The following is an 11,800-nucleotide window of genomic DNA, read 5'->3' on the forward strand; positions in this document are numbered from 1 at the left end:
ATTACTATTATTGTTATTACTGTTATTGTTATTTCTATTATTGTTGTTGTTTATCATTCCAAATAGTAGTGGTATGGGTAGTAATGGTAATGATAACAGTTTAGTGATGGTGGTGGTAGTAGTAGTAGTAATGATGATAGTAGTTGTAGTACTGATGTAATGGTGAAGATGACCGTTATTTAGTTATAAGTTAGTTATAGAATCAGTTTCCATATTTAGATTTTTATATTTATTACATTCTACTATTTTACTATTATTTTACTACTATTTTATTGTTATTATTTTTAATTTTGTATTATTATTTACTGCCATGTTATATTATTATTTGTTATTGTTTAAAATTGTATTACAATGTATATTGTATACATTGTTGCTTTGGCAATATTAACACAATGTTTTTCATGCCAATAAAGCAGCTTGAATTTGAATTTGAATTTGAGAGAGAGAGAGAGAGAGAGAGAGACAGAGAGAGACAGAGAGAGAGAGAGAGAGAGAGAGAGAGAGAGAGAGAGAGAGAGAGAGAGAGAGAGAGAGAGAGAGAGAGAGGACCCCTGCTACTGCAAATAGCTCCTGGCCAAAACAGCACTCTGACGGTCCTCTCCCTGAAGGTTCTGGATGTTAGGAGGCTTTATGAATATGGTAGAAGGCATTATTACACATGCACAATGTTGTCAAGCACATACACTAATAATAGCACATACCTGATGCATTCACGTAGCCTTCCTACCTACACACGCATACACTCTGAGAAAAAAGGTGCTGTCTAGAACCTTAAACGGTTATTCAGCTGTCCCCATAGGAGAACCCTTTGACAACCCCTTTTTGGTTCCATGTAAAACCCTTTCAACAAGGGTTCTATACGAAACCCAAAAGAGCTCTACCTTTAAACCAAAAAGGATTCTACCTGGAACCAAAAAGGGTTATTCTATGGCGACGGCCAAAAAACCCTTTTGGAACCCTTTTTTCTAAGAGTGTACATGAGAGCTGTAAGGGTACACGTGTTCATACCGAAACCGTTTGGTAGGGGGACCTCGGTTCGGTCTGCACTGTGAACCCGAATGAATACATTAAAATAAAACACTAGGCCTATAGGCTATGCATGCCATAGCCTCGTGAGTAAATCTGAGCTGAAAAAAAAACATTCTAGGCTATTCCGTTAAAACAACGTTGTAATCAAAATTCTAAAATACCGTAATGGGTATGGGACAAATTCTCAGACACTGAAACTGAATGGGTCCTATATGTACTTTTCCTGTCAAAACCTTCTCAATCCTCAGCAGCACTGATAAGCTTTCACTTCTTTGACCCTCTTTCCTACTGATCAACCTTTTGGCCTCAACCACTCTGCCACCCTTCACATTTTCTTTAATATCATCTGTGGACATAGATATTGGGGCCCCAGTGATGACTCCCCTCAACCTAGAATAAGCACCAGAGACATGGCTTTTAATCTTCTTCCCATTAAGCTTTTCCATTAGCAGAATCTTCCCTTGCTGAGCCTGGCTACCACAAAATATTAGCAATCTACCATTTCCAATGAACCAGGCTTGTTTGACTTCAGCTATCTATTTCTCTATGGCATTGGTTAATTGAATAGGGTGTAAATGAGGCCCTGTGGTCTCATCAAACACCATCACAACTTTCCACTTCGACACATTGTTAGTCTTGCTTCCTACCTTGGCCCTCCTCATGCTTTCTTTACTAGACACTCTACTGCTTTCAGTATCATGCTCTCTCTTCCTCTTATGTCTTTCCACTACCGACCATTCAGATCCTTGACCCTCATCCTCCCAATCCATATCATCAGAACTGACACCCATATTGTTGGTATTCCAGCACAAACGTTGCTTCTCCAACTTTTTATCCATTTCCTCCACGTCGGCCGCACTACTCTCCACCATTTCCAACTATCCACCATACGTTCCTGCAATCCGTCCCGACTACCTGCTTCCTCTTCCGTCTCTGATCAACTATCCACCATACGTTCCTGCAATCCGTCCCGACTACCTGCTTCCTCTTCCGTCTCTGATCAACTATCCACCATACGTTCCTGCAATCCGTCCCGACTACCTGCTTCCTCTTCCGTCTCTGATCAACTATCCACCATACGTTCCTGCAATCCGTCCCGACTACCTGCTTCCTCTTCCGTCTCTGGTCAACTATCCACCATACGTTCCTGCAATCCGTCCCGACTACCTGCTTCCTCTTCCGTCTCTGGTCAACTATCCACCATACGTTCCTGCAATCCGTCCCGACTACCTGCTTCCTCTTCCGTCTCTGATCAACTATCCACCATACGTTCCTGCAATCCGTCCCGACTACCTGCTTCCTCTTCCGTCTCTGGTCAACTATCCACCATACGTTCCTGCAATCCGTCCCGACTACCTGCTTCCTCTTCCGTCTCTGGTCAACTATCCACCATACGTTCCTGCAATCCGTCCCGACTACCTGCTTCCTCTTCCGTCTCTGATCAACTATCCACCATACGTTCCTGCAATCCGTCCCGACTACCTGCTTCCTCTTCCGTCTCTGGTCAAGACTCTTCAACATTCAGCCAGCCGTCCTCTCCCTCGCGCGTTATCAGCTCTGGTTAATAAAGTAACTTACAAATGGACTTTTCTGCTGCTCCCCCCCTTGGGTCTGACCATGTCTATACGGAACTGGTCGTCCTCTGAACGGGTCTCTATATTGAAAAATGTATTTCTGCATATTTGTCCGGGTGGGAAAGCCCCAGGTCATTTTCGGAACGGGTCCAACTTTTTACACCTCTACATGAGAGGCCCAACACCACAATACTTACCGAACTGTGGGTTTGGGGAACCGTTACATCCCTAGAGTACATGTTCAAACACCCATACATATACAGTATGCATACACACTGTGGAACGGCCCTAAAGTACAATAGAGACACACACACACACACACACACACATCTTGACCGGAAGGAATCTAGTGTACACCGTACAAGGCTGCTAAGGTGCTGGAAGATATGACACAAGACACAAGCACAGAGTCTTCACACTCTTACGGTCAACGCTAATGTCTCATTTAAAGTAGTAACAGCAGTATCAAACACCAGTCCAGTACCTGTGAGTTCTCCCAGCGTCCCGTGATCCACCAGGTTTTTCCTGTATACCTTGGCACTGCCAAACTTCTTGAAGCAACAATTCACATTGTTGTAGAACCACTCCAGAGAACAGAGAGAAGAGAGAGAAAAGAGAGAGAGAACAGACAGAGATGAGAGAGAGAGAAGAGAGAGAGAACAGAGAGAAGAGAGAGAAAAAAGAGAGGAAACAGAGAGAACAGACAGAGAACAGACAGAGAACAGACAGAGAACAGAGAGAACAGAGAGAACAGAGAAAGGAGGACTGTTGAGATGCCAGTAATACATAGTGTATGTAGCAGACCAGTGTTGACATACCATCTTATACAATGTTTTTCTTCAGTTACTTTAGTTGCGCTTGATTCCGACTACCCACAGTGGGTGGTGTTTGTACTTTTGGGAGTATTCTATTGGTTACATTGCGCCAGGTAAGTTATTATGTGCACTCCACTAACAATGTGTAGCGTGTATGGCGGTCTTGAGTGTGTGTTACCACATCCTCTGAGTCAAGAGGTCCATGGCCCTGAAGGCAAGGCACACACACACACACTCACACACACACACACACACACACACACACACACACACACACACACACACACACACGTCCTCATTTTACTTTGTTGAACCTCTGCCAACTTACTGTGGGAGACCTCACTCTTCTGATTGCAGACATTAGTGGTCAGCTGTTTGTTCACCCGCACCCACCTACCTGCAATTGCTAATAACCCATCCGCAACCACCCGATTATATGTGATAAAGTGAAAATCTGAGGCCCGCCACCAACACTAACGAGTAAATATAGAAAATGCGCTATAGGCTACAGTCAGACAGCAGAACAATATTTTGACAGGGGGAGCAGATTTTTGGGGGGGCTGATTTAGATAAGTTTCTGCTTATAATTTCTGACATTTTGGTAGGTTATTTGTTAGTCAACTTTCTCTTTTATATGTTGCCCTAGAAGACTAAATAAACCATTGCTCATCAGAATAATGTGATAGATCGATAGAATGAATTCTTCAATCTAGTTGGCAAACTAACATGATCCAAGCACACCAAGACAGTCGTGAAGAGGGCACGACAAAACCAATTCCCCCTCAGGAGACTGAAAAGATTTGGCATGGGTCCTCAGATCCTCAAAATGTTCTACAGCTGCACCATCGAGAACATCCTGACTGGTTGCATCACCGCCTGATATGGCAACTGCTCGGCATCCGACCGCAAGGCACTACAGATGTACGGCCCAGTACATCACTGGGGCCAAGCTTCCTGCCATCCAGGACCTCTATACCAAGCGGTGTCAAAGGAAGGCCCTAAAAATAGTTAAAGACTCCAGCCACCCTAGTCATAGACTGTTCTCTCTACTACCGCATGGCAAGCAGTACCGGAGTGCCAAGTCTAGGTCCAAGAGGCTTCTAAACAGCTTCTATCCCCAAGCCATAAGACTCCTGAACATCTAATCAAATGGCTACATTGACTCTGTACCGATACACCCTGTATATAGCCTCGCTATTGTTATTTTGATGCTGCTCTTTAAATATTTGTTACTTTTATTTGTTATTCGTATTTTTATTTTATTTTTATAATAAAACAAATTCAACTACATTGTTGGTTAGGGCTTGTAAGTAAGCATTTCCCTACACCTGTTGTATTCGGCGCATGTGACAAATAAAATGTGATTTGATATGTAATGTTTTCTGTCATCTTTCTAATTCTAACCCTAACACTAATTCTAACCCTAAACCTCCAAGAAATAGCATTTGACCTTGTGGGGACTAACAAAAGGTCTCTAATTGGTCACATTTTTGTTTGTTTACTACTCTTGTGAGGACTTCTGGTTCTCACAAGTGTAGTTAAACACGTCCACACCAACACACACAGAAACACACTCACCCCTGCAGACAGAAACACACCCCTCCCCACTGACCTGCCCTCCTGGCACGCTGAACAGACCCAGGCTTTGTCTTTCTTGTACTGGCAGTCCAGACACTGGCACATGGAGTTGACCAGGAAGGTGAAGGGAGAGCAGCAGTGGATGCAGCAGCGCTCGTTGAAGCGATGCTGCCGGGAGAGCATGGATCAGCGACTGCCCTCCTTGTCCTGCTCCTGCTTCAGGTCACTGAGAGAGGATGAGATAGAGCGAGGGAGGGTGGGTGGGGGGTGGGAGGATGGGGGAGGGGGAGGGGGAGGAGGAGAGAGAGGACGATGAGAGAAAGGAGAGAGGTGGGGGAAGGTGAGAGACGGGATGAGATGAGAGAGAGAGGAGAGAGAGGATGAAAGAGAGAGAGGATGAGGGGTAAAGAGAGAGTTAGGGGGAAGAGGGGGGAGAGAGAGGATGGGTGAAAGGGGGAGGATGAGAGAGATGCTGATCTCCTGCTAGTACATCATGGCCATCTGGCTTATCTCACTAACAATACACCAACTTATGTACCTATGCAATACATGAAGCACAGTTTTAGGAGGAAAACACTTGTGATCAAATCACATGTGTTTACAGTAATGTTGAAAATCAGAACACTGTCAAACATCACAGAATAAGAGGAAGAGTAGTTTCACTCATTCCAAACGTTCCATTCACATTTGACATCATCTGAATATTTTCCAAAGATTTGTATCCTCTCCCAAAAATTGTGCGCCGCCCTATGGGACTCCCAATGACGGCCGGTTATGATACAGCCTGGATCCAAACCAGGGTGTCTGTAGTGATGCCTCAAGCGCTGAGATGCAGTGCCTTAGACCGCTGCACCACTCGGGAGCCCAAAAAAATGAATGAATGAATGAATGACTAATGGATAATTGAACAGACAGGAGAGAGGGAAGGAGAGAGAGTGAAGAAGTATGTAGAGCTTTTGTATATGTAACAGAGTGCATTCTGTTCTGCCTCAAGCCGGCCATGAACTCACAACCTTCTGCACAACAACAGTCACCCAAAGCCAACATCTTAGCCGATAGAGCAAGAAACTAGTTAGCTTTTATATCTCAGCACAGGAGGCTGGTGAGGGGACCTCCCCAATTAAAGTGCCACCAGCCACCTGTGTATCTCAGGGAATGTAGAGAGAGAGAGAGAGAGAGAGAGAGAGAGAGAGAGAGAGAGAGAGAGAGAGAGAGAGAGAGAGAGAGAACAGGGGATAATCTTAACAGATTAGAGGGTCAGAGAGAAAAAATAAAAGGCATGAATAAACAAAGATGACGTAATTAACTAACATAATTCTACACCTCGGATGCACTGAGCGCTCGGTCTGTTTGACCCCATTATAGCAGAGGCCAATGTAAAAATGACACACACACACCGCTGCAATATTGTAAATATCTAGGTATTTATTTAGTGGAGATCACTGCAGTTTTGTTGAGATCAAATGGAGTCCTGTTTCTTATGGTAGATTCCCAGGCTACTGTAGTAATGTAGGGAGTTAAAATACTGTACACACAAAGACAGCAGTGCAGTTCCACAGCAGGAGGACTTTCTAGCTGAAGGCAGAGAACAAGACTCCTACTGACCTGAGCTGTGTCAAACACAATAATCCTCAGACAACTCTGGCAGTCTACTGAAAACAACTTAACTTTTACACACTCCCAATCAGTAGTTTGTGTCTGTGTGTCCCATAGTTCTCCAAATGCAGAAGACACAATGTTTCCTTGTCTGACCTGCCAAGCTCATGGGTTTGTCCTTAGATGCTCTATGTATTCAGTATGGGCCTGATTCAGACTAAATGTATGTGGGTATTACTGACGGTGTGTCACACCCTGACCGTAGAGATCCTTATTATTCTCTATGTTTGGTTAGGTCAGGGTGTGACTCAGGTGGGGAAGTCTATGTTTTCTGTTTCTTTGTTTTTGGGCGAGTGTGGTTCCCAATCAGAGGCAGCTGTCTATCGTTGTCTCTGATTGGGAATCATATTTAGGCAGCCTGTTTTCCACCTGTGTGTGGTTATTTTCTGTTTAGGGTCTGTGCCTGACGGAACTGTTCGCTTTCGTTTTGTTGCTTTTGGTTATTCTTGTTTGAGTGTTTCTTGAAATAAAGTATCATGAACACTTACCACGCTGCACCTTGGTCCACTTCTCCTTCTAACGACGAGCGTTACACGGTGGCTCCCAATAGTGCCTAGTATTTAACATGATACAAATTGTAAAATAAAACTGATTTCATTCCTACAATGTATGAGGTCATACAATAAAAACTCTGATTAACAGCACATTTCTAACCTACTTCACTGTGGAAAAGGGGGCCGCAATACATGTCATGTAAGGGCAGCAGGTAGCCTAGTGGTTAGAGCGTTGGGCCAGTAACCGAAAAGTTGCTAGATCGAATCCCCAAGCTGACAAGGTAAAAATCTGTCGTTCTGCCCCTGAACAAGGCAGTTAACCCACTGTTCCTAGGCCGTCATTGTAAATAAGAATTTGTTCTTAACTGACTTGCCTGGTTAAATAAATTTTTTTTATATGACTTTCAGTTGGCTTCCATATGGCTGGTTTTACATTCGTCTCCAGGGATCATAAGGAAAAATAATCTAAAACAGTTGCTATGTGTATTTACAATCACCTTCTTATCACTTTATAAATAACAGTGCACGGACCCACAGGGCAAAAATTGGTTCAATCAATGTTGTTCCCACGTGATTTCAATTTTTTTTTAAATAAATGTGATGACGTTGAGTCAACGTGGAAAACTGATTTGATTTGACAAAAAGTCATCAATATAAAGGAATTTCATATTTTTTTACCCAACTTTTAACCTAAATCCAATGCCATGGTGACACTGTTAGTTGATTTCATGTTGAATTCACGTTAGTTGACAACTCAACCGAATGTAAATCAAAACTAGATGTTGAAGTGACGTCTGAGTCCAGTGGGGAGATTCTATCGGAAAAAAGAAAGAGCATATGCTTTTTCCACTTGGAACCGGCAGGTTCGCGCAACCTTAATCATTCTTCACATGTAAAGATATTGGAATTATTAGGGAATCAAGTCAAGATCAGAATGCAGCGTATCTGTAGACACATTACTGCCACACTTTCATTTCTTTAATCTCCACCAAGGACAAATAGCAAATTTATTGCATGCTATTCTTATGCTAAAATTCAAGGTCAGAATACACATAGAAAGAAAAGTGCATACAAATTGAATTACGTGCCATTTACACACGCTTAACTCAGGTCGGATTCCCCCCTATGTGTAATACACAACCTGCAAGTGAACGCATGAACCAGAGGTGCTGTGGGCCAAGTAGTATGTGTCCACTGGTGCCACTGTAGAGAAGCCAATGCCAGCCTGGCTCAGGTAAGGGCATTATTATTCCACACAAACAGAACTGACAATAACAATAACCTCTTGAATTATGTTTAGGGCTAGTGTGTTTTTTTCCAAGCACATGACCTGACCAGGAAAACCTTAAGGCTCTAGTAACAGCCTACAACTGTCCAGGGCCCAGAGGTTTTCTTGGTCAGGTCGCATGGTCAGCTCCTGGCTCTAATTATGAGTAATTAAACCTCATGCCTCAACCCCAAAATGAGAATTCCTGCCACCCCCCCCAGTTCAGTAAACAAACAACTAATTGCAGCTGACCAATCAGTGGGGAGATAGCATGGCCATGGTGACAATCACACACTGAAGTAATTACAGACATTTGCCAGCTGAATAACGAATCTGACTAAATTAAGACTGAAACATGGAACAGTGTTAAATCTGACTGTTTAATTAAGCTGAGGAGGCAGGAGAGGGTGATAGGGCTTCTTAGGTGTGTGTGTGTGTGTGTGTGTGTGTGTGTGAGTGTGTGTGAGTGTGTGTGTGTGGTAGCAGGTCATCTCTAGGGACAGGAGTTTTTCTAGGTCAGATTATATAGTCAGCAAAACTCCAGTCACAGACGACAGACATCCAGTTATCACTTGAATTGTGCGACGTCCCTTTAAACAAGTATGGTATATATAAGTATTCATTTTTCTTTCCACCTAGGATATCCTAGTATTTTTGCTACTATACCATCCCTGAGCCACAGCCAAAGGTCTCAGTGGCATTGGATATTACCACAGTTGTAACAGATATACTTTCTCCCTACCAGCTCTGATCTCTGAGACCACATTCTCAGTGATGTGTCTTCCAGAGCCTCTGGTCTTTCACTCATCCCTGTTTGATATTCTATGATTATGTGAGGTCAGAGGAGAAATTGAGCCAACAGCAATCACTAAGGAACAGAGGGGTGTGTGTGTGTGTGTAACTTTCCTCAAAATCATGCTGAATGAGAGCGTACTGTTGTGGAAATTCAACACCAGGGACACCTCAAGCCAAGCTTTATTATCAGTAAGCTGGAGAGGTTAAAACAAACTCTGCACACTGGACATGTCTATCAGACGCTCCCTTGGGGCGGTCCCAGTGGTTGTCTTATATACGGCTATACACAGAAAAGTTATATTTGCATGATTTAGCATAATTAATTCATCACTACTGGTGGCTCGCACATGTGACTGGTGGCTTACACATGTGACTGGTGGCTTACACATGTGACTGGCCAATACCTCACGAGGCTCTCTCTCTCTCTCTCCAAGTTGAGACCTTGAAACTGAGACCTCGGTTGTTCCCATAGTAATATTCTGGGCGTACTGCCAAGTTGAGGAACAGCGATAGTGAGAATTCCTCCATATACAATCAGTCAGTCACCTGCATGAACCTTTCTAATTAGTTATTAGAAAGTAGCACTGATTCGATACTTTGTAGCATTGATTTGATACATAAACATTCAATTTCCCTCACATTCCCTCCTTTTATCACTCCGTGATAATTGTCGTTACATTTTAATGTAAGCATTAGATTATAGCTTCTATCAAAGGAGGTTCTATCAAAATATTCTATTAAAGTAAGTGAAATCAACATGTTGCACCAGACACTCCATGTTTACAAGCCCTTCACTCTGGGTTTTACAATCTAAAATACACAAGGGATCTGCACATTTAGGATTGACTAAATCGCTCAATGTTTAAGCATTTTTTTTTACATAGTTCTTACCACCATCGGGTTGCAGTGGCATTTGTTCTGCACAAACTGTTCCTGAGACTAGTCAAAACGTCAAACAAATCCGCTTGAGCCTTCTAAGCTTTTCAAACAAAAACAACCTCCAATTCTCACTCATCGTCTTTATCTACAGTACAGGAGGAAAAGGAAGCTCATCCAGAGTCGGCAGCTCATCAGTCTCACCATCCTCTTGAGGAGCATTTAACATAATGGCTGATGAAACCTTCTCAGCTAGGGAGGCACAAATAGCCTTACAACATGTTAGTTATACTTTTAGGCAGACTAAGAAAAAAACACATGCTCCAGCCAATTGTGCAATCTGGGATCCCCAACTCCCAAACACAGATTTCAACCAAGTTGCGAGCGTCCACTCGGGCTGCGGGGAATTGTTCTTAACCACAGTGGCAATGTATTCGGCGAGACTGGTAACATTAAAGTACAAATCTGGGACAAAAGTGCAACATTCATGTCCAATTATTGCACAAGTGCCCCCTGACCTGCCAAAATATAGTCAAGAGCCTCTCTGTTTTGCAGAGCCAATTTATGCAATTCTTTCAGTTCGTCATGCAATTGTTCCAGGGCATTTCGAGTAGAATTGCCAATTTCCTCCATGTGTTTAGAGATATCACAAATTTGATCTAGGGCACATGCAACTCCATACCCCAGAAAAAAACACAGAGAGAAGAACCTGGAGGCAGATGCCTGAGTGTGAGTGATGTCAGCCAGAGTCCTCTTATGTCTCCTCAATCCAGGAGGTTTGTAGTCTCTAAACAGATCCTTCAGACTCTTATCATTGTTTGGAACGGCTCTCATAGCTGTTACCACAAACCCAACAGTACAACTACCTCCCCAGTTCAGGGCCAGGCTATAGTAAGCCTTTTTTCCACACAACCAATAGGTGCCATTTGGGGCTCCTCTCAAAGGGATAATAACATTATAAACTGAAATACCATAAGTAACATTACCCAGTGGTTTCCCAGTGTCCGCATTGTTAACAGTTAACTTACAGGTATTGGACCCGTTGTAATACATTGTAGTTCACCCAAATTATTTCTTCCTTCTCCTCTAATACAACAAGGGGCTGTCATCACTCCTGCTACTGAGATGGGTAGGAGTAGAGTATTATCTGGCCTAGCAAACGATGGTGGGCCTATGTGGTTATATAATGCAGAAAACGTCATGGGTTCAGGGTCACGTGGCATCTCTTCCAGGAATGGTAAGTCCATTTGTATAGTCAGATTTACCCCTAAGGAGACTCCCACAAGTGGTAAACCTGCTCCTACCTTTTGTCCAGATGTAAGATTAGCAACAATTTCTGATCTAGAGAGGAACAGATTTTCCTCATGTTATGAGGGCCCAGCAGGGCTCTCCTTCTCCGATGATCGTCTACTTCTGGGCCACTACTACGGACCGGCATTAACCCCTTTGGGACTTATCTCACCCTTTGTCAGGTTTCCAACAAGAGGACAACCTACTGTTCTTATTAACACTCCTGTACTAATGCAGAGGGGCGCACTACACCACCGGAACTGGCAAAGCCCCATCTTCTCCTGGATCAGGAACTCGTCTGCAGTGTGACACGTGGATCCAGGTATCTCTCTCAGCAACCTTCAACGCAATGGGGGTGGTCAGAAGAACTTGGTATGGCCCTCTCCAACTGGAGTCCTTTCAACTCTTTCTCCTAAAGTCTTTGAC

At 43.4% G+C, this 11,800-nt stretch overlaps 1 protein-coding gene across 1 annotated transcript in view; it reads right to left on the reverse strand.

Annotated features, from left to right (window-relative positions):
• LOC115169913 (rab effector MyRIP-like) overlaps positions 1-3,247 on the reverse strand; it is a 20,418-nt gene extending 17,171 nt beyond the window's left edge. The window contains exon 1 of the mRNA XM_029726031.1: positions 3,088-3,247. The gene's annotated coding sequence lies outside the window, so the exon portion shown is untranslated. The remainder of the gene's footprint in view (positions 1-3,087) is intronic.
• Between the last annotated feature and the right edge of the window lie 8,553 nt (positions 3,248-11,800).

This window comes from Salmo trutta, chromosome 31 (genome assembly GCF_901001165.1).
Source record: "Salmo trutta chromosome 31, fSalTru1.1, whole genome shotgun sequence".
In the NCBI taxonomy this organism is placed as follows: domain Eukaryota; kingdom Metazoa; phylum Chordata; class Actinopteri; order Salmoniformes; family Salmonidae; genus Salmo; species Salmo trutta.